Genomic DNA, 20,053 nt, shown 5'->3' on the forward strand with positions numbered 1-20,053 from the left:
TCTATACCTATGCTGACGACATCCTTGTCCTTCTCGAGACAGAGTCGAACCTTACCAACCTCTCTGAGAACATAACAGCCTGCATAACAAAACTCAAATCCTGGTCCCTTTCTGTTCAAATGAACTGAACGAGTCCAAAACGAAACTTCTCTGACTAGGTCCAAAATTAGAACAGTTGCCCACCCTCTTCACACTGCCCTCTGGCGCCATGCTGCAGCTTGAGTTCTCAAGCAAAGTTCTAGGCATCATCATCGACTCTTCTCTTTCCTTCAATGACCACCTCAACTTCCTGGTAAAATCATGCTTTTTCAGCCTCCACATGCTGAAGAAACTGAGATCCTGCTTCCGCCAACATTTTGCCATCCTTGTTCAATCCATCATCCTTTCCAAACTAGATTACTGTAATTCCATCTACCTAAGTCTAACCAAAAAGAGTCTTCATAGACTTCAACTAATTCAGAACACTGCGGCCAAGTTGATCTTCGGAAAACGTAAATTTGACCATGTTTCCCCACTTTTGTCCAAACTCCACTGGCTCTCAATAATTGCCAGGGTTCATTTTAAATGTTCCTGTCTAGCTTTTAAAATCCTACACGGCATCCTCCCTCTCCTAATCCCTCTATCTTGGAACTCCCCGAGTCCGGATGACACCAGACCCACCCAAAAACTTAAACTATCCTTCACCTCACTAAAAGGTATCCTCTTTGTGGGAAAATTGGGAAAATCTCTCTTCTTCAGAATCACAGGGCTTTGGAATAACCTTACTACCCCACTGCGGAATCAGGTCTCCTTCCAACTATTCCGTAAGCACCTGAAAACTAGGCTTTTCACAAAAACGTAATGCTCTCCTCCCCCCCTTATACTCAATCATAAGAACATAAGAACATAAGCAGTGCCTCTGCCGGGTCAGACCAGAGGTCCATCCCGCCCAGCAGTCCGCCCACGCGGCGGCCCAACAGGTCATGACCTGCCTTAATCACCAGAAGGGGCCCCCTTGCCCACTAGGTTTCTCATCGAAGTCCTATCTTCCCATCAATGTCCTAACCCTCCGGCCTTGCACCTGCACGACCTGGTGAGCTGTCTATACTTATGCAACACCCCAGCACCTCCCTCAGTACCCCACGATCCCCTTTTCCCTCAGGAATCTGTCCAATCCCTGTTTGAATCCCTGTACTGTACTCTGCCGGATCACTTCCTCCGGGAGCGCATTCCATTTGTCCACGACCCTTTGGGTGAAGAAAAACTTCCTTGCATTTGATTTGAACCTATCTCCCTTCAGTTTCTCTGAGTGCCCCCTCGTACCTGTCGTCCCTTTTAGTCTGAAGAACCTGTCCACCAAACTCAATGTGTTATTCTTTTCATTTATTAAGCTCTTGTAAACCATGCCGAGCTCTATATTCATGGAGAGGATGCGGTATATAAACTTAAGGTTTAGTTTAGTTTATTGGTCTGACTCAGTAAGGCTATACTTATGTTCTTATGGATTGAACTGAAATTCGCTAACCCTAAAGAAGAGGGGAGACATTATTCAAAACTTCCAGAGAAAATAGAACATTCCCTGGGAAACTGGGACTTAAAGGCAACCCTGGGGAGGAGGATGTTAGCATGAGCCTAACTCCAAGTAAGCCCTCAAGACCCATACTGACCAGTGCTGATAGGGGGCCTGATGCAGTTGAGAATCTGACCCACGCTGACAGGTACTTATAGGGGCTCAGTCAGCAGAGAACAAAAGTAACTGGTGGCGGGAAGGTCCATGGGGAATCTGTGCACCAGCAGGGTGAGAGAGTGACTGGTGGTGGGAACATCTACAGGGACATGTGCACCAGCAGAGTGAGGACACACGAGCGTGTCCAGACCACTTGAAAAGGACCAAACCTCGGCCTACACCTTTGGGTAAATGGCACAGGAAGAGGGAGCCAGCCAAGCGAAGGGCTGGACAGGACTGGGATTTCCTGTGTGCACTTACTCCAGTTGATAAATTGAATCTAATCATGTTATGATCACTGTTGTCACTATTACCTCTTGCACCAGATCATGGGGTTCATTAAGGACTAGATATAGGATTGCTCCCCCTCTTGTTGATTTATGAACCAGCTACTACATAAATCAGTCCTTGATTTTTATCTACGAACATTACCTTGCTAGCATGCCCTGATATTCCATTTATCCAGTCAATTTTGGGGTAAGTGTAATTACATCAAAAATATCAAGAGAATATTGAAAACAAAATCCAGGAAAATCAAATACTGTACTATCTGCTTTAAACACAATCAAATAATTCTTGTGCGTTTATGAAAACTTTAAAATTAACTAACTTAGGCCTCCCTTTATCATGCTGCTTTAGGGGGGGGTTATTGACGGCCACTGTTATGGTAAAAGCTCCAGTGTTCATAGAAATTCTATGAGTGCTGGAGCTTTTACCACAGCAGCCGTGAATAAAAAAAACCCTAATGCAGCTTGACAAAAGGGGACCTTAATGAGTCTACAGTAATAGAACTCTATATGTACACTATCCACATCAACATATCAGTCAGTCAGAAGAAATCTCCATTGAACATATTTGATTTTCCTGGTAATTGAACTCACCCATTATTATTGTATTGCCCAGTTTGTTAGCTTCCTTAATTTCAGCTAACATTTTTAAATCTGTCTGTTCATTTTGCGTAGGCAGACAAAACACTTCCCATGGACTACCATTAGCACTCACAATGACTCTTGAAAATTTACCTACAGGAGCAGTTGTCCTGGAAGAAATCTATTATTTCCCCTCTTAAGCCAGCGGTCTCAAACACATGGCCCACGGGCTGCATGCGGCTCTCCAGATGCTATTTTGTGGCCTGCGGTCTGGACGCGATGATCAACTGCTCCCTTGCTGCAGTTGATTGTTCCATTTAAAGCTGCGGCCGCCGGGGGCTCCTCGCACCATCCACACCAGCATTTCTCTTCCCCCTTCCCTTCCTTCTGGAGCAGCAGTGTGTCTGGCCAGCTCCCTCGCTCAGTCGATCGTTCTGTTCAAAGCTGCGGGTGGTGGCTCCACTCGCTATCCACTCCTGCATTGGAAGCCTCTCTGACGTCACAACATCAGAGAGGCTTCTGACTCAGGCGCGGATCTCGCGAGAAGCCACCACCCGCGGCTTTGAACAGAACGATCGACTGAGCAAGGGAGCCGGCCAGACACGCTGCTGCTCCACAAGGAAGAGAACGGAAGGGGTGAGGAAAGAGAAATGCTTCTGCTGCAAAGGAAAGGGGGACCCTAGGGAAATGCTGCTGCTGCTGCACAGGGACAGGGAGAGGGAGGGAAGGGGGAAGAGAAATGCCTCTCCTGCACAGGAAAGGGGGTGGGAAATGCTGCTTCTGCTGCTGCATAGGGAAGGGGAGGGGGAGGAAAGGGGGAAGAGAAATGCTTCTGCTGCACAGGAAAGGGAGAAGGGAAATGCTGCTTCTGTTGCTGCTGCACCCAATTGGGGAAAGAGAGGGAAGGAAGGAGAAGGAAGACAAGGGAGAGGAGAGGAACAAGAGATGGCAAGTTCATGGGAGGGAGGGAAGGAAAGGAGATATCAGACCATAGAGGGGGAGGTAGAGATGCCAGGGCATGGGGAGAGGGAAGGAGACAGATGCCAGACCAGGGGAAAGGAAGGAAGGAGGGAGAGAGAGAAAGGAAGGAAAGAGATGTCAGACCATGGAAATAGGACGGAAGAAGAGAGAGATAGGAAGGGAAGGTAAGACATGGAAACGTAGATTTTGAAAGAAAGCAGAAAAATTGAATATTAAGTTAATGCCAAAGAAGGATGCAAGGCAGAAAGTGAAGACGGAGAGAAAAACAGTCAAAGGACAAGAGGGCCCTGGAAACATAGTTAAAAGCACAGAAAAATAAAGTCACCAGCCAACAAAGGTAGGGAAAATGATTTTATTTTCAATATAGTGATTGAAATGTGTCAGTTTTGAGAAAGAAAAGATGTTAAACTTTAAATGTGAGGGCTGCAGAAAAAATAGAGTACTTGGAGGCCGCAGAAAAAATAGTTAATGTCTTATTAAAGAAATAACAATTTTGCATAAGGTAAAACTCTTTATAGTTTGTATATGTTTCCTTTTAACTGTTAAAGGAAAGTTTTATAAACTATAAAGAGTTTTACCTCATGCAAAATTGTCATTTCTTTAATAAGACATTAACTATTTTTTCTGCAGCCCTCCAAGTACCTACAAATCCAAAATGTGGCCCCACAAAGGGTTGAGTTTGAGACCACTGTCTTAAGCTTACACTAAATCCAGTGGTTCCAGCAAATGATCAACCTGTATCCCACTTGGGCTTTCTGTCTAAATTAACTGAGAAAGTAGTTTGTCAACAACTAGTCTCCTATATGGAATAGACTTTAGTTATCCCCTCTAAGCAATCTGGTTTTAGACCATGTCATAAAACTGAAAAATCATGACATCTGTATTAAGTGAAATTCATGCAAAATTTAGCAAGGTCTTTGTGACATTAGCTATATTTTTGCATTTGTCATCCTTCAACCTATTAAATCACTCTCTTTTTTTGCTGGCTAGACTGGTAGAGATTGGTCTATCAGTTCAGCTAATGCACTACTGTATGTCCTTTTTATTGATATGATCATATGTAATTTCTACTGCTGACTTCAACTCTCCTTCCTACATCATGTTCCAAGTACCTATTCTTTATTAGTCTTATTTTTATTGTATCCTTTAATGTATATTTCTCTGTAAACCGCTTTGAACCTAACGGATTTAGCGGTATATAAGAAATAAATTACATTACATCATGTTCTGCAGCATTCTCCAAGATAAGTCATTTTTGTCAATATTTTCCTTAGCCCATATCATTATGAATATAAGAATTCAATATTAACTCACATTTTTACACTGATGCTGTTTTATTATTATCCTAGTATTTAAGCGCGTTAAATTAACGGGTGCTAGAATAGATGTGTCCGTCTGTCTGTCTATGTTTCTTTCTTTCTGTCTTTCTCTCCTTGGCCGCTGTCTGTCTGTCTTTTTTTCCCCCCAATTCTTTATTCATTTTGCATCTTACAACAAGTGCACAATATTACAACATATTAAACTTTTACCTATCACTTGAAATTCATTCAATTATGATTTTACATAGATAAATTTATTCCCTCCCCACTCATACTTCCCACAAGTAATTTACTTAAAAATATCATATACGATCATGTTACTCCTCTCTTTTGCAAGAAGCACACTGGCTACCGATCTCATATAGAATAACATATAAAATCGCATTGCTAACATTTAAAATCCACCAAACCAATACTCCAACATTTTTACATCGATATTTAATACCATATTCCCCAACTAGATCTCTAAGATCAACAGATCAGCATTTGCTATCCATTCCATCATTGAAAGTAATAGGCACTAGAAGAACTTCAATCTTTTCAATCTTGTGACCTCAGCTTTGGAACCAGCTACCAATCTATTTACGCGCTAAAACTTCTTTAGATAAATTTAAAAGCAGACTAAAAAGTTACCTATATAAAGAAGCATTTGAATCTTAGATTGGATTTTTCTCTTTATTTTTCTTTAACCAGATTTGTAAATAGGTCACCGACCTTTCTATTCACTTTTGGATCAAGTCCCATTTAAACATTTCTTTTTAGATCAAATTTTACTTTTTAAAAAAAACCCCAAAAAAACTTTGGCTTTAAATACCCTTCCTAATGTTGTCCCTTCCTCATTGGGTTTTGGGTTTTTTTTTTGGTTATTTTTTTAACAATTGTAATTTATCCCTGCCTCCCTTATGTATCTTCAATTCACTATGGATATGATTGTATGTTTATTGTTTTTAAATGGTTCCTATAAATTATCATTGTTATATGCATTGAAAATGCTTGACATTACGTTCAAATCAAAATTATACATATTGTATCACTATCTATAAATAAGATCTTAAAAAGAACTTTCTACCCTCCCCCCTCCCCCTACATATAAATACATCATTGGAAAATGATGTCTACTCATTACAATAATTTGTTAATGGCCCCCAAATCTTTTTAAAATTATTATAATTCCCTCTTTGTATGGCAATTGATCTTTCCATTTTATAAATATGACATAGCAAATTCCACCAAAATGTGTAGTTAAATCTATTATAATTTTTCCAATTGCTGGTAATATGTTGCATGGTGACCCCTGTCATAATTAATAAAAGCTTGTTATTACTTGATGAAATTTGACTTTTTGTTCTCATTGACATCCCGAACAGAATTGTATCATATGATAAAACTACATGGTTTTCAAGTAAACAATTAATTTGAGACCAAATTGATTTCCAAAAGACCATGATACAGGGACAATAAAATATTAAGTGATCTAAAGTCCCTGCTTCCAGATTACAATGCCAGCATCTATTAGACCTTTCTAACTTTTGTAATCTAACAGGGGTCCAAAAAGCTCTGTGTAACAAAAAGAACCAAGTTTGTCTCATAGATGCAGACACTGTACATCTCATTCTCCAAAACCAAATTTGTGGCCATTGAGACGCAGAAATTTGATGCTTAATCTCAATGCTCCAAATGTCTCTAAGACCAGTCTTTGGTTTTTTATTCAGATATTCAGATATCAATTTATACCACTGTGTGGCTTGGTGTCCCAAGAAATCCGCCTGAAAGAATAAAAATTCCAGACTATACTGATTATTAAGAATTTTCCATTCAGGGAACCCCTCCTGAATAGCCTGCTTCAGTTGCAACCATTTAATGCTTTGTGATTTATTAAGACCAAATTTATGTCGTAATTGTGAAAAATCAAGCAGTTTACCATTAGAAATAACATCATCTAAAGTCCGTATACCTGCAATAATCCAATGCTTCCAAACGATTTTAAATCCGCCAATTTGAATCTTGGAGTTTACCCATAAAGATTGATTTGTTGATTTATGTATTGGATTAGGTGTTAAATTACTGACATAACGCAATGTTTTCCATGTATCCATTAATATTCTGTTCTCTTTATATTTCCTAGGCATCTTGATACTGAGAACATGAGATAAATTTAAAGGAAATATGAGCCGCCATTCCAAATACAACCAATCTGGGACATTTTTCTTGAGCTCTGGGAAGACCCAATACATACCCTGGCATAAAATATAGGCTTGATGATACCTATAAAAGTTAGGAAAATTTACCCCTCCCTCCGCAATTGGCTTTTGTAAAGATACTAAAGCAATTCTAGGCATTTTACCCTGCCAAACAAATTTTGTAAGAATACCATTTAACTTTTTATAAAAGGACCTTTGAAAAAAAACTGGTATCATACTCATTTGATAACAAACCACAGGCAAAATCATCATTTTAATAGTTTGAACTCTCCCCCACCAAGAAAGATGTAAAGGATTCCATTGCTCACACATTTCTGTTACTTTCTTTAATAAAAGTTTTTCATTCTCTTCCAGTGTATTTTTGATCTTAATACCTAAATATTTTAATCCTTCTTCATTCCATATGAATGAAAATGTTTCAAATAAACCTTTAGTACAATGTACATTGAGTGGAAGAATTTCTGACTTATTCCAATTTATCTTATACTCTGAAAATTTTCCAAATTTCTCTATCAACTCCAGAAAGCATGGAATGGAAGTTTCTGGATTTCTCAAATAAAGCTGAATATCATCTGCGTATGCAGAGATTTTATATTCCCGATCTGTACGAGGAATACCCTGTATCCCCTTTGCTTGTTGAATGGCTAATAACAAGGGTTCTAAAACAATATCAAAAAGCAAAGGAGATAGTGGACAGCCTTGTCTAACCCTCCTCTGCAAATTAAAGTACTCTGAAACATTATTATTAAAATACAATCTTGCAGTAGGAGAGCTGTACAACGTCTGAATCATTTGTATAAATCCTGAACCTATACCAAACCAATTTAATGCTTGATACATGAAAGTCCACTTAACTCGATCAAAGGCTTTTTCCACATCTAAAGAAATAGAGAAAGCCGGATCTTTTAAGGCTTTTGTTAAATTTAACATATGAAAAGCCAGTCTAGTATTATTAGAAGAATGTCTCTTAGCAACAAATCCTGTTTGGTGCATATAAATAATAAAAGGGAGAGCTTTAGCTAAACGTAAAGCCAATGTCTTAGCCAAAAGTTTTCTATCAACATTGATTAACGAGATAGGCCTGTAGCTTGAAACCAAAGTGGGATCTCTGTTTAGCTTTGGCAAAATGATTGTTAATGATTCTGCCATAGTACCTGTAATGCAACCTTTAGTTAGTTGGTACTGATATAAATTTAACAAATGAGGAAATAGGGTAATTTGAAATTATTTATAAAACTCTACTGTATAACCATCACCACCTGGAGAAGATCCATCTCTAAGAGATTTCAACGCTATTTCTAATTCTTTTAGTGATATAGACTCATCCAAACTTCTTTTTATATGATCAGGAACCTTCGGTCCAATAATTAGATTCAAAAATTCTAAACCATCTTTGTTCCTATCCTCATAAGGCTCAGAAGAATACAGGTCTTTATAAAAATTATGAAATTGACTTAAAATATTTCCAATTTGCATATGTGTGACTCCTTTTTCGTCCTTAATTGCAATAATTTTTGTCCTTCTTTTCTTTGCTTTAAGATAATTTGCCAATAATCTTCCCGCCTTATTTGAACTTCCATAATACAAAGTTTGTTTGGAAAACAAATCATTCCTTATGAATTTTGATGAAATCTCATTATATTTACCTTTTGCCTTTAATAAAGCCTGTAGGGTAATTTGTTCCCATTTATCAACTAATTTAGCTTCCAAATTTTTAATTTCTTTCTCTAAATCAGAAAATTGTTTTTTAAGCTGTTTCCTAATATATGCCAAATATGATATAATATTACCTCTCATGGTAGTCTTAAAATCATCCCATAATGTTTCTATGCTAATTTCTTCCAAGGTATTAAATTGGAAAAATTCAATCATTTTTAAATTAAATTCTTCAAGGAATTTTGAATCCGTAATCAATGTATTATCGAATCTCCAAACAGACCTACTAAATTTCTGTTCTACAAACTTAAACTCAATCCACACTCCTCCATGATCAGAAAATAAAATAGGATCAATGGAAGCTTTTATCACTTGTACTAACTGGTTTGAAACGAAAATATAATCTATTCTTGAGAAAGATTTATGCACTTGTGAACAAAAAGAAAATTCCCGCTCAAAAAAATGATGTATCCGCCATATATCTTTCAAATCACAAGATTGTATCAAATTATCTAACCCTAAAGATTTCATAATTTTACTTGGTTTTTTATCCATTAATGGATCTATAACAGCATTGAAATCTCCAGCCACTATTAAATTAGAAGCAGCCAGTGGAAGTAATAATTGTTTTAATTTCTTTAAAAATTCACTTTGATTTGTATTTGGGGCACATACATTAATCAGATCCAGGGTATTATTTCCCATGCTCATTTTTACATATACCCACCTTCCTAAGGGATCAGAATCTATCAACTGAAAATTAGCTGTATTCTTTTTATTTATTAATATAGCAACCCCAGCTTTTTTTATCAAGAGCGGGTGCAAAAAAAACATTGTTTTACCCAACCCTCTTCCAATTTTTGTGATTCTATGACTGATAGGTGGGTCTCCTGTATGAAATTTAGATCGGCATTCTGTTTTTTCAGAAAAGCAAGCATTTTTTTCCTTTTTATTTGATGATTAAGGCCATTAACATTTAGAGAAAAAAGTTTAACCTCCATTATAAAATTTGTTTTTTAAATAATCAGATAAATTAAACTTAAAATAAATAGACACCATTTCCAATATTTTAAAATTTTGCACATAAAGATTTCCTACCCTTAAAATTATCTTCTCTACCCTGCCCCACCCCCACCCTCCCCAACTCCTTATTAATAGTGCTAACTTGGTGACACACATCTTAGATCGAGTAATGATAAACTCCCAACAGACCTTCTTTAAAACAATATTCAATAAATAAATCACATATGAAATTTTAATTATATATAATAATTGTTTGTAGAACTTAATCTAATTCATAAATTTTACAAAGTTTTAATTTAATGAGGTCGTATGTTTTGTGAACCTTTAAATAAATATCATATATTATTATTCCTGCATACCCAATTATAATCATAAATATAATCTCATAAATAATATATTTAATAATATGATTAAAACATCATCATATACTTAACTCCCTACATTAAGGATTTTACACTTAAGAAAATAGACTATAAATCATCTAATTATATACTTTATGATATAGAAATTTATTAAATAATGTCTATAATTAATCTTCTTCATATTAAATGTTAATTAAGACCTTTAATAAATATTGTCATCAGATTTAATTGTTATACAATTTAAATTCAGAACAAATTTAATTACTGATTCAACAAAAGATGTAAACATATCCTATATCTTTAGGAAATGCATTACATTACCTATTAAATAAATCTTTCGTATCAATCAGATTCTAAATTAAAACCATCTACTTATATAATAAAACTTCTATGAAGAACCCATATACGGTTAAAAGCCTCCTAAATCTATTTCTATAATATCTTTAAAACATGTCTTGTTAAATAAATAAAATTTAAGATTCTTTATATATAATATTTACTTTTAAAATTTATTTTCATATGAATCATATCACCTTTTCCTATAATATTATATACTTGAATTGCTTATTTTATCTGTAATATAGACAAAAACAGAGCTTGGCATGTTCATTAAATTACCATATAACAGTGTTCCATGCCCTCAACATTTTGTAACAAAAGCTTAAAATTGATCTATCTTCCTCTTTCTTTGATGAAAAAACTCCATTGTTTTGAACATTCATTCATCAAGATCATGAACACCTTGATGAATCAGTTACTGAAAAATCAATTGGCTCCAAAGAACTAGACATTCTTTACTCTTACAAAGTATAATTTTACATGAAACTACTTAGAGGAGCCTGCATAAAGTGGGAAAGAACAAGGAGGAAATTTTCTCTAGATTTACGTTAGAAATCCAATTCATTTCTACATCCTGTAACGGGTGCTTTCTTGTCACAGTAATGATCTTGACCTTTACATCCTGAATAGCCCAAAACTTCCTTGGATATATTGTTCAGATCAATTTAATGATGATGCAAAAATAGAGTAGGTTCACTGTAAAGATGAAATGCAGTCCATCTACTCATGAACAAAAGCGCTGGATCTTACTTTAATTGCATTCTTTAAGCAATGCTTCAGATCTATGCAAATAAAGCTCTAAGGGATCGCAGCCTCCAATATTATCTCCCAAAATAATGAAAGTTCATATAGCTCTTCATGCAGAGATTTTCCAGGATCTTATATTAAATCTTTATGATTCCAATAAACCTTTGAGGAAATAGAGATTTTATGAAAGCAATCATGCAATGCTATTAAGAATATAGCAAAACATAGAATCTATGACAGAGTTCTAATTCTTACTGTTGCTGCCGTTCAGTCCTTTGGTTTAAACTGAATCAAAAATAATTCTAATGTTTTTCCCAAGTACCATGAAGAGTATAATTAAACTTATTTCCAAAATAATTAGAGAACAACCAATATTTCAAAAGAAAATAAAACCATTTTGACTTACAAACCATTATTTTCTTATAGTTTTTGCCGATTCTATGTTAACATGGGCAGTTCCTGTTTGTTTATGAATTCATACAACTTTTCCGGATCATCAAAAGTTGTGATTTTATTTTCAAAAGTAACTTTCATTAGCGCTGGGTATAGTAAGCCATATTTAGCCCCCATAGCTCTCAATTGTGGCCTCAGCGCTAGAAAAGCTTTTCTTTTTATTGCAGTACTCCTAGCAAAGTCGGGAACAATATGAATTCATGCATCCTGCCACTTCAAATTCCTGTCATGTTTTGCCAGCTGAGATATTTCTACAACCTGTTGATATCTTAGGAGCTTAAAAATCAGAGGACGAGGACCCTTTTGTTTCTCATCTCTCTTGACAGGGATTCGGTGTGCCCTTTTGATTTCAAGAGGAAACTTATCTTAGGCAGAAAATTTTCTAAGAAGGAAATAGGACTCCCTTTCTCCACCCCTTCCGGGAGACCTAAGATACGTAAATTACTCCTCCTCTCATGATTAGAAACTGTCTTTCTTTATTTCTATCTCTCTCCTTGGCCGCTATCTGTGTGTCTGTCTTTTTTTCTGTCTCTCTCTCCTTGGCTGCTGTCTGTCTGTCTTTATTTTTGTCTCTCCCCTTGGCCGCTGTCTGTCTTTTTTTCTGTCTCTCTCTTTCCTTGACCGCTACCTGCCTTTCTTTATTTCTGTCTCTCTCCTTGGCCGCTGTCTGTCTTTTTTTCTGTCTCTCTCCATGGCCGCTGTCTGTCTTTATTTCTCTCTCTCTCGGCCGCTGTCTTTCATGCCCCCTTCTCCCACCTACCTGTCTTTCTGTGTGTGTGTCTTTATTTCTGTGAATGTCTATCTCCCTGCCCCCTGCCTGTCTTTTATCATGGCCCTTCTCCCATGTACCTTTTTTTTGTTGTTGTTTAGAGTGCATAGGTCAATCGGTGCACAGAAACCACCGCTGGCTCAGCTGTAGAAAGTGTAGGAAAGCGCTGAAAATTGCCACCTGCATACACGCCGAAAAGCGCCGGGCATCTCTCCTGCCGCAGGTCGCGGCAGTTCGGGTAGAGGAGTGATGGCATCGCGGTAGGGGAGATGAGGCATCTCTCCTGCCGTGATAGTTGCGGTAGGTCGGTTGCCGGGCCGCTGAACTGATCGCGCCAGCGGCCAACAGCTCAGTGGCCCCTTTTTCGGCACTTAGACCTGGTTTGACTACGTCTAAGTCAAAAAGGTCTAAGTCAAAAAGGTCTAAGTGCCAACTAGGCAACCTGTAACTGTTTTGGTTATACCTGTTGTACGCCTAGGTGTAGGTTGGCCCACCTCCCGCCTTTTCCCCTCCTCTAAACACACCTCTTTTCTTTCTGTGCGTCTAGAGGCAGGGGAAAGGCCTAAGCTGTTTTTAGATACGTCTAAAAACCAGCTTTGGTTATGGGTACTTGGACGATCAGGCTTTTTGATCGTCCAAGTAGCCATTTAGGACACTTTTTAGACGTTTTATTTTTTGATTATTACCCCTTTAGAGTTTTATTATTAGTGATTGTAACAATTTCAACCAACTTGATCCTGTCCCTCTGCAAGAATGTTTACACTCTACAGCAGAATGAAAAAGCATCATCAGATTATGAGCCCAGACAAAATGACTATCTATTGGATTTCCAGTCATTTGATTACTCCTTCTGTGAATCTGCTATTATTTGGTTTACCAGTTCTAGTGGTTGACTTCTTTAAGTACCTTGGAATTATTACATTACATTAGTGATTTCTATTCTGCTGTTACCTTGCGGTTCAAGGCGGATTACATAAGGATATATATAGCCATTTCCAGAGGAATTTGAGAATAGTGAGGTTGGTTCAAAGAGATGAAGTGGTTCTTGTAGATCAGGGGTGCCCAACACGTCGATCGCGATCGACAGGTCACTCGCTCAGACGACCCCAGTCGATCGCAAAGCGAGTTCCCTTCTTCCCTTCTCTTTTTTCTCCTCCTGACTGGCCTGCTCCTGAATTCTGCTGCTGCCTCCGCTGCTCAACATTAAAAAAAAAACACAAAACCCCGGCTTGAAGAACTTATGCTCCAGGAGCTAACCGTGTGCTTGTACCAGCTTCCCTTCTCTTCCCTCTGAAACCGGAAGTTATATGGGGGGGGGGGGGAGAGAAGGGAAGCCGGCACGCACATGTTAGAGCCCCGTTCGCGGGCTAAAGCGGGAGGGAGACAGGTCAGTGAAGCTTGCGATTTGCTCTTCTTGCTGCCAGGTCCTGCCTACTTTCTGTTTCCTCAAAGGCAGGACCCGGCAGCATTTCTCCCAATAGGTCGATCTTGGGCCGATCAGCCTTCCTCTCCCCGACGTCAATTCTGCCATCGGAGAGGAAGTTCTGGCCAGCGGAACTTCCTCTCCGACGGCAAAATTGACGTCAGGGAGAGGAATGCAAGGAGAGCTTGGCCGGCGGCGGGCGGCTTTGGGGGCCTGTTATCCGATGGCAGCGGCAGTGGCTTGGGGGAGGGCAGGGAGGGAGAAAGAGGGCAGGCAGGGAGACAGAAGGAAAGAAGAGAAACAGAAAAAAAGAAAGGGGGCATGAAGAGAGAAAGAAAGAGAGGGCAGGGAGAGAAGAAGAAAATGTTGGGGGGGGGAATGAGGTCAGGAGGAGAGGAAGCATACAGGCTAAAAGAAGGGAAGAAAAATTGGATGCACAGTCAGAAGAAGAAAGTGCAACCAGAGACTCATGAAATCACCAGACAAGGTAGGAAAAATGATTTTATTTTAAATTTAGTGATCAAAATGAGTCTGAATTTATATCTGCTGTCTATATTTTACAATATGGTCCCCTTTTACTAAACCGCAATAGAGGTTTTTAGCGCAGGGAGCCTATGAGCGTCGAGAGCAGCACTGGGCATTCAGCGCAGCTCCCTGCGCTAAAAACTGCTATCGCGGTTTAGTAAAAAGGGAGGGGGTGGGTATTTGTCTATTTTTGTATGGTTGTTACTGAGGTGACAGTGCATAGAGTCATCTGCTTTGACCTCTTTGAAAAACCCCCGGAATAGGAATGATAATTAACAATTCTATGAGTACAGTGTGCGTTGTGTTTTTTAAAAATGTTATTGTTGGTAGATCATTTTGACTTGGTCATTTTAAAAGTAGCTCGCAAGCCCAAAAAGAGTGGGCACCCCTGCGTTAGATTGTTTTTGAGAATAGTGATGTTGTTAAGTTGATTTCAAGGAATTGTTGGGTAGTAGGGTAATTTTGAATAGTATGGTTTTTATTTCTTTTCTGAATGGGGTCATTATCAGCAAAGTGGAGAGTTGGTGGTCCAATCTCGCTGCTTGTGTGGCCAGGAGGTCATCGTACAATTTTTTTCGCTGGACTTCTCTGATTAGGAGATATGTGAATGGAGAGTGGGTTCTTCTTTGTCTGGTTGAGGTGGTTTGGATTAGGCAGTTGTTCAAGTATGCTGGGCTGTCGCCGTTCATGGCTTTAAATAGTAGACAGCAGAACTTGAATTGTATTCTAGCTTGTATTGGTAGCCAGTGTGAGTGGAGGTATGCCTCAGTGATGTGGTCGTGTTTCCTCTGTGAGTAGATGAGTCTCAGAGCTCTGTTTTGGACTGTTTGTAGTTGTTTAATCAGGGTTGTGGGGCGGGGGAGATAGAGAATGTTGCAATAGTCTAAAAGACCCAGCACTAGGGCCTGGACTACAATCCAGAACTGTGTTTTGTCGAAGAATTTTCATATTTGTCTTAAGTTTCTCATGATTATGAAGGATTTCTGTATTGTTTTGTTGATTTGTGGTTGCATGGTACAGTACCTGCCAATCATCATTCCCAGTAGTTTTTGAGTGGGTTGCATGGGGAATGTGGTTGAGTTAATTACTAGGTCTGTTATGGATGGGTTCTTATCATTTTCGAGGAGAATGAATTTAGTTTTGTCTGGGTTTAGTTTCAGTTTGTGGTCTTTCATCCAAGTTGTTATTATTTCTAATGTTTTGTGTAGAGTGTCTTTTATGGAGGATTTTGGTTGATCAAAAGGGAGAAGAATGGTGATGTTGTCTGCGTAGCTGTAGGAGATTAGGTTTAATTTATCTAGATAAGCGCCAAGGAATGCGATGTAGAGGTTGAAGAGTGTGGGGGATAAAGGGGATCCTTGGGGGTACACCACAGGGGTTGGACCAGGGTTCTGACTTTTCGTTGCCTGATTTTAACCTGTAGGATCTGGACTTTAAGAATCCTTGAAACCATGCATGTACTTTGTCCGTGATACCAATTGCATCCAGAATTTGTAGAAAAATGTTATGGTCTACCAGGTCAAATGCTGCAATGAGTTGTATGAGGAACATTTTTTTGCCTGTTCTGAGGTGTTGTCTAGCTGTGTCCAGGATGGATCCTAGTAGAGGTTCAGTGCTATAATTGGTTCTGAAGCCAGATTGTGTATGGTGGAGTATGTTGTGGTGTTCTAGATAGTCGGTGAGGAGTTTGGCTACTAGGCCTTCCATTATTTTGACATAAAGTGGTATTGATACTATGGATCTGTAGTTGGATGGTTGATCTGTTGCTCTTTATAAAAAGTTATTTTATATGAATTATTTTATATAAGAGTTCTTTTTATTAAAAAAAACTAAATGGGATTCTTACAAAATTCCTTTGGATTGGTAAAACTTCTAGAATTGCCTTAGTATCTTTGCAAAAATCTCAATCGATAGGAGGGGTAAATTTTCCAAATTTTTACAGGTATCATCAAGCTTTTATTATACGTCAGGGTATGTATTGGATCCTTCCTGAACTCATGGAGAATCTGCCGGATTGGTTAATTCTGGAAAGTCATCTTTTGGCCTCATTTCATCTCAGCCATGTATTGAGTATCAAATTACCTAGAATACATAAAGACAGCATTATTTTTCATTCAACTTGGGTGATGTTAAAATTTATAGATGCTTTAACTCCTATTCTGATACAGCAAACTAAATGTCAAACCCTATGGTTGAACTCCAAGATACAAATCGGCGAGTCAAAAATCCACTGGAAACATTGGTGGCAGACAGGCATTCGTACTCTAAGGGCTCCTTTTACAAAGTTGCACTAGCGGTTTTAGCTTGCGCTAGTCGCTACTGCCTCCTTATAAGAAGGTGGTAGTTTTTCGGCTAACGCGCTCTAATCTTGTGCTTGCACTAAAAACGCTAGCACACCTAAATGATGTAATTCTGAATGAGAAAATGCTAAATTTATTACAATTACAACAATCATTTGATATATCAAAGTCTCAAGGTTATAAATGGTCACAGTTGTCCAGGTAATTTTGCAGTTGAAGCAGGCCATTCAGAAGGGGTTCACTGACTGGCGCAACTTAAAAAATCAGTACAGCTTGCCGGGTCTATGTTTCCAAATAGATTTTCAAGGGCATCAGGCCACTAAGTGGTACAAATTAATATCTGAATATTTGGAGAAAAAAAACCCCAAAACATTAAGAGACATTTAGAGTATAGAACAAAAGCAGCATATTTCTGCTACGCAATGGCCACGGATTTGCATTTGGAGAATGAGATGTACAGCATCTATGAGACAAACTTTTCTTTTTGGTGGGAAACACTTTGTCTGTACTATAGATATGAAAGGATGATTGCAGAACAATCTGGAAATAGTAAGAGGTTTAAAGAGATTTGGAGGCATTTGTCAGGCAACAGAATGATTGAATCCTTAATTTCTGGATTTTCATAGATTTCTACACACATCCAGGTAGGGAGGGAGGGAAAGGGGGGATGGGTTGGGTTAATGTGTTTCAGTTGTTTGCAAGAATATAAGTGCTGTTACTTGACATTGTTGATTGTATATTTGTTGCACTTTGTATAAGTTTTGAAAATCAATATTTAGGGCTCCTTTTACTAAGGTGTGCTAGTGCTAGACGCTAACACCTCCATAGAGCTTGTTAGCATTTTTCGTTTAGCATGAGGTTTGCACACGCTAATCTTCAGTATGCGCTAAAAATGCTAGTGCACCTTAGTAAAAGGAGCCCTTAAAAAAAAAAATTATCTAATAGTGATTTATCATGCATATATGAATGTGCCTAAGAGAGTGAATCTTATCTATCAAATGATTGAGATTTCTTTCTCACTGTTTGTAGTCTGTAAATCACCTAGATCTGTCAGCCAAAGTGGTACAGTAAGTTCTAATCAACATAAAACATAAGCTGATATGGTTAAAGTAGGATTGTTTAACATTTATGTTCTATGCTCACAGGTGAAAGGCCCGGAGATACTCTGTGCATGTTCCCATGTTTCTTGAATTCAGATACTGTCCTAATAGCAATTTCCTAAGAAGGCTGTCCCATTTATCCATCATCTTTCCCCATACAGAAATATTTCCTTAGATTACTCCTGAATCTACACCCTTTCACTCTCAACCTCTTGTTCCTGAACTTCCTTTTAATTGAATGAGGGGTGCCTCCTGTGCATTTATACCTTGGAGTTATTTAAATGTCTCCATCAAATCTTGCCTATCAGTTATCTATTATCTATTATCATGTAATTGAGAAGACCTATGAGGTTGATGTTGGTTATCTTGTGATATGTAAAGATATGGGCAACTGGATTTATGAGACTGTTTTTATGTTTGTTTAAATTATTATGAATGTTTTTTTGTAAATCACCTGAGATTTTAGGTAGGTAATAAATAGTTTTAAATAAATAAATCTATCAGCTACAAATGTGTACACTAAATTAAACTATCTAATAAAGTTTTTCATGAAAACAAACTGTAGTGAAAAACACACAAGGAACACACCTGTGTTAAATAGGTTACAAATATATTCATAAATTTTTATAGAAATGTATCCTCAGTGTGAAGCCATAAGCTATGAGAACAAATTGCCCAAAAGTCAAAAACTCCTTATGCTTTCAAATAGCCTCCTATTTCCCTGAAAAGAAGACCACAATTAAAAGTTAAGTACCCTTGAAATATGCTAGAAAGGTTGTTAAATTAAAATTTAAAAATAAAGTTTGTTAGTTAAAATTGATAGCAGCTCCAGTGAGGAGGTAGTATATAAATCCTAGGGCAGTGAAAACTTTTGAGCCTAGGTGGAACTTCTGAGGAGCTGGAGATTATATATTGGAGGTGAGGAGTTTTATATACTGAGCTTGGTATATATCTTGGTGAGAGTTCAAATAGCGTCGACATCAGGAACGGCCTGATTTGGTTTTATGCCATACACCTATCATTTGTATACACTTGCATGTGAATAGATCAAATGTGTCAAAATGAATAAAGTGAAAAACTCAAAACTTATTGGTGCATCCCCAGTGCGAGAATGCTAACAAAGTATAAATCAAATAGAGGAAGCTTGTGCACAATTTTTTTTTCACTTATCTTGCAAAGAAGTTCGTCTTTCATCTTTTGCAAAACATCCAATAGATAGGTTCTACTGTGCTCAGTTCTGGGAGCAACCCACTTCTTCAGGAACCACCACAAAGTACAGTTACTTTCCGTAACATGTGTTATCCAGGGACAGCAGGCAGCTATTCTCACATATGGGTGACGTCATCCGACGGAGCCTCGATGCGGACACCTCACAAGCAGACTTGCTTGAAGAAACTAGAAGTTTTGAGTTGCCCGCACTGCGCATGCGCGAGTGCCTTCCCGCCCAGTGCACAGGGCACATCTCCTCAGTTCAGATAGCTAGCAGAGAAGCCAACCAGGGGAGGTGGGTGGATTGTGAGAATAGCTGCCTGCTGTCCCTGGATAACACCTGTTACGGTAAGTAACTGTGCTTTATCCCAGGACAAGCAGGCAGATATTCTCACATATGGGTGACCTCCAAGCTAACCAGAATGGGATGGTGGGAGAGTTGGCAACTTAGGAGAATAAATTTTGTAATACTGTTTGGCCAAACTGTCCATCCCATCTGGAGAAAGCATCCAGACAATAGTGAGAAGTGAAGGTATGAACTGAGGACCATTAGCAGCCTTGCAAATCTCAATCAGTGTCAATCTGAGGAAAGCTACAGAAGCTGCCATTGCTCTGACTTTATGGGCTGTGACTTTACTGTGAAGTGGTAATCCAGCTTGGGCATAGCAGAAAGAGATTCAAGCCGCCATCCAATTAGAGATGGTGCATTTAGAAATTGGATGTCCCAACTTATTTGGATCAAAAGAGACAAAAAGTTGAGGAGCAGTTGTGTGTGGTTTGGTGCGTTCCAAGTAGAAGGCCAAAGCGCGTTTACAGTCCAGAGTATGAAGAGCTGATTCTCCAGGGTGAGAATGAGGCTTTGGAAATAACACTGGAAGTACGATAGATTGGTTAAGATGAAATTCGGAGACCACTTTAGGGAGGAATTTCGGATATGTACGAAGAACCACCTTGTCATGATGGAACACAGTGAATGGTGGATCAGTAACCAAAGCTTGTAGCTCACTGACTCGTTGAGCAGAAGTTAGGGCAATGAGAAACACCACTTTCCAAGTGAGATACTTCAAATGAG

At 38.4% G+C, this 20,053-nt stretch overlaps 1 long non-coding RNA gene across 1 annotated transcript in view; it reads right to left on the reverse strand.

The window, feature by feature from the left end:
• Positions 1 to 16,257: 16,257 nt before the first annotated feature.
• LOC117353655 overlaps positions 16,258 to 20,053 on the reverse strand; it is a 34,755-nt gene continuing 30,959 nt past the window's right edge. Inside the window, exon 3 of the long non-coding RNA XR_004537996.1 lies at positions 16,258 to 16,454. This is a non-coding gene — a long non-coding RNA (uncharacterized LOC117353655). The remainder of the gene's footprint in view (positions 16,455 to 20,053) is intronic.

The sequence above is a fragment of the Geotrypetes seraphini genome, chromosome 2 (assembly GCF_902459505.1).
Source record: "Geotrypetes seraphini chromosome 2, aGeoSer1.1, whole genome shotgun sequence".
NCBI lineage: Eukaryota > Metazoa > Chordata > Amphibia > Gymnophiona > Dermophiidae > Geotrypetes > Geotrypetes seraphini.